Genomic DNA, 4,224 nt, shown 5'->3' with positions numbered 1-4,224 from the left:
AGCCAAGAATCCCACAACATTGTTTTAAGGAGAACTGTCCACCCTTCATAATATAAATCTTTTAAATTAATGTCTGGCAAATGAAAATTGGAATTTTTTAGATTCTTTTACTTTTACAGACACAATATTCGACTCCTTTAACAGTTGTTTCATGTTCCTCTTTTAATGGTTGATGTCTCCTTAAGAAAATAAAAACAAAAGGTAAAGTTCAGAAGAATTCTTGGATAACACCTGGAATTCTGATTTCTAGAAATATACTAAAATTCTATAACGAAATATTCAGGAACACTAATGATTATAGATTCAAATCCTTCTATAGAAATTACAAAAAAATGTATAAAAAAGTAATAACTGCTGCAAAATCATGCAAACTAAGCAATAAACTAAAACAGTCATCAAACTTTTGTAAGACAGCCTGGAATATTATAAAAATTCAACAAATAAAGCATCTTCAAAATCCATTCAGCTTGATGCTGATGGGATAAAATTAACTGAATCAGATGCAATAGCTTTGGAATTTAATACATTTTTCTCCTCAGTGGCTAGTTCTGTTGATGCTGACTGTGAATTGGAACTGGATGCAGTCACCACACATACTCTTGCTTCATCTATGGTTCTGGCCCCTGTGTGTGAGGACGAAGTGGGACGTATTATAAGTATCTCAGCTAAAACTTCCAATGACATAAATGGCATATCAATGCGGCTTATAAAACAATGTTACCAGCACATTTTAAGCCCATTGACAAAAATCATAAATTTTTATTTTGAAACTGGCACCTTCCCATCCGCACTCCAATTGGTAAAAGTCGTACCTGTTTTCAAAACAGGTGATCCAAAGATAACAGATAACTATCGACCAACTTCAATTTTACCCGTTTTTAGCAAAAGTTTTTTAAAAACTGTTCCTGGACCAACTTTTTAATTTTATTGAAAAATAAATTTTTTGTCTGATCAACAATTTTGTTTCAGACCAGTAAAATCAACTTTTGGAGCAATCACACGACTTGTAGATTTTATTGTGGAAGGCTTTGAGACTCATCAAAGAACATTTCAGTGTCTTTCTTGATCTCTCAAAATAATTTGATACTGTTAATCATGGTATATTGCTACACAAGCTGGAAGGCTGTGGTGTACGGGGGACAGCATACCAGTGGCTCCACTCATACTTGAGCAGCAGAAGTCAATGTGTTCAGGTCCAGAATGCAGTATCAAGTAATATTAGAATATACCAAGGAGTCCCACAGGGATCAATCTTGGGTCCTGTTCTTTTCTTGATTTATGTGAATAACATCCATGCGTCAGCCTTATATGGGAAAATCATTCAATATGCAGATAACATGTCTCTCTGTTTTCGCGCTGATTCTCTGACTTCTTTGGAGATTCAAACCTACATTGATCTTAATTCCTGCATTCAAAATTTTCTGGTAAATAATCTCAAACTAATCATGAAAAGACAAATTACATCAACTTCTGTTTACATGGGTTGAATACTTATGAAACCTCAACAGTAATGGTGGATAACATTGTTCTGGAAGAAACTGATTCTGCTAAATTTCTAGGAATACACCTAGATAAAGGGTTAACCTGAAAAGTTGACATGAAAGTGTATGTGCTAAATTGGCAACTGGAATTTTTGTCCTTCGAAGTTTATCAAAGCTTTGTACATCTCAAGTTTTAATAATGGCTTACTATGGATTAATATTTCCATACCTGTCAAATGGAATTTCTCTGTGGGGCAGTAGTGCCATATCAAACTTGGAAAAAGTATTCAGACTGCAAAAAAAAGATGTTAAAATCATCGCAAAATTGAACAACAGAGAGTCATGTCAAAGTGCCTTCAGGGAGCTCAACTTCCTAACTCTACCCAGCTTGTATATTTAGAGACTTCATTTTACTGTCGATTTCAGTGTATATTGACACAGGGTAGTGATATACATAGATACGAGACAAGAGCTCGGGAGCACTTTCGAGCCCGACAGCATAGAACAGCAACATTTGAACGCCTCCCTTCTCAAGCTGGGATCAAATACATTAATAGTCTCTCTGAAACACCAAATTTAGAAACAAATCCAAAAAATTTAAAACTAATTAAAACACTACCTGTTGTCTTGTGCTTTTTACTCAGTTGGCGAGTTCATGGAGCACACTTGGGATTGATATTCACAGCGGTGTTGTAATTCTGGGGGTTGATCCTTCGAATTTTGAATTTTGTTTCTTGGTATGTGTATGAATGTGTGCCTGTGTGCAACTGTATGGAAAGTCGAGTGAATGGATTTAGTTTTTAAAATAAATACTGTAAAAAATTGGTATTATTGACTATTGTAATACAATGTAATATATATATATATATATTTTATTGTCAACGCAATAAATATATTCTATTCTATTCTATTTCGTCTTAACTAAGGTAAATTTTGACCATTTTAACTGGTCCATTCTTGATATTTATTTCTGATATTAGCTGGTGTGTTAAACCTAGATGTAGACAAGGGTATTTACATCTAATTAAAAAAATTGTATACATGTTGACAGGAGCATCAGATATAGCTTTTCTTTTTAGCCTTCTTTCCTGTAGTTCAATATCCTCTTCCTTTTATAGCACCATACTTTCTAATTCAGAGGTGTGACTTTAATTCTTTGATTTCTTCATTAGCAGAAATCAGCTCATTATTGTGAGTTCTTACAGTTTCATTTAAGTTTCTTATTTCTTAAATTAATGTTTCATTTATTACTTTCGTATTCTTTCCCATCCATACCTTGTATCCACAGATAAACAATTTATACAAACCCATCTGAGAGGAAAATTTTTCATTTTAGTAAATTTTTCTTTGCTAAGTTCATAGCATTTTAAATGATGACATTTATTACATATCTTGCATTACACAGATTTACATTTACTGACATTCTTTAAACATTTCTCACAAGGAAATGTGTAACATTTTTCTATTCCCCATTTCTTTTTTTTAAGAAGAAAGTAAATGAACATAAAAGTTTAGACTTCAAGTCGAGCTAGGTGTGATTTCAAGCGAACTAGTGTTCGCGTTTAGTTTTATTTTGTATATTGTATTTTGTAAGGCTGGATTTTACCCCTCTCGACTGTTCTATCCGGTGTCTTAGGGTTCTATAGTACTACAAAACTATCCCTACTCAACTTAACTGTTATTATGTTCTCTAGTTAGAACTCAATATTCTTTATTACAAGCATTATTTAATTGTAAAATAGCGTCAACAGATTGATATTAATATAAGATTCATATTGCGTTAAGAAACTAATACATTAATCACTGTAAATATGTATTGTGTGTTCAGAAAAGGGTGTCACAAATTTTATATTTTATTTGAAATTTCTTTTTAATATAACAATGTCATAGTAGGTTCTGTTGTGGAGTATTTTGAGTCAGTTTTTTTGTCGCAGTAGAGTGGTCTGTCCAATAGCAATGTGTACAGTGTAGTCCTCAGTTCCCTTCACCTCTTGACTTGCAGGGGACTGCTTTACAGCTCTCTTCATAAGTTGAAACCCTTGCATCCAATATGCAATAGTTTCTTCTCATATAACGTCAGGTGATGGGATGGGAGGGCGTACAGCCCTGCATTTCTGATATTGTAGGGTGGATGTTATAATCTCTAATTTGGTTCTTACCAATAGCATGGATGGTGGACTTTAAGGTTGTACAGTCCAATCACAGGCAGTATTTTTGGGATTCTTAAGGCGTCTCTGCAACCTTCCATAGGTCCAATGTCATCTAGTGTCCGGGTTGGTTTTTCTGAATCACTGTGTAGGTTTGATTTGGCAGCTCCTCCCTATACTGGCAGTCCATATCTTACGTGTGTTTCAAAAAGTGAGAAGTAGACTGTTTTCGCAGTGTCAATTTAATTATCTGATTACAAAAAGACTGGTGATTAGATTTTTGCATAAGTCATCCAGGTGAGTAGTCCAAGTCTTTCATCGAGTTTTAATCCTAGAAAGGTAGTTTGTGTTAATATTTGTATATGAACTTCTTCTGCTCCTCTTCTTCCAAGGGCAAGCTGTTTGGTTTTTTTAAAATTGCAAAAAGATAATTTCCATTGCAGTTCTGAAAGGCCATGTTGAGTGCGGTGCAAGAGGTTACTGCCAAGTCTTTACTACATTACCCTATCATTTTAATGTAGTATGTAACGTCGTCCACATGCATTAGGGGATACAGGCGTTTCCGAAGTGTTCTGGGAGATCATTAGGGAATAAAA

Source organism: Homalodisca vitripennis, chromosome X, assembly GCF_021130785.1.
Source record: "Homalodisca vitripennis isolate AUS2020 chromosome X, UT_GWSS_2.1, whole genome shotgun sequence".
Classification (NCBI taxonomy): domain Eukaryota; kingdom Metazoa; phylum Arthropoda; class Insecta; order Hemiptera; family Cicadellidae; genus Homalodisca; species Homalodisca vitripennis.
The sequence above is the reverse complement of the archived record's forward strand: the minus strand, read 5'-3'. Positions refer to the sequence as shown.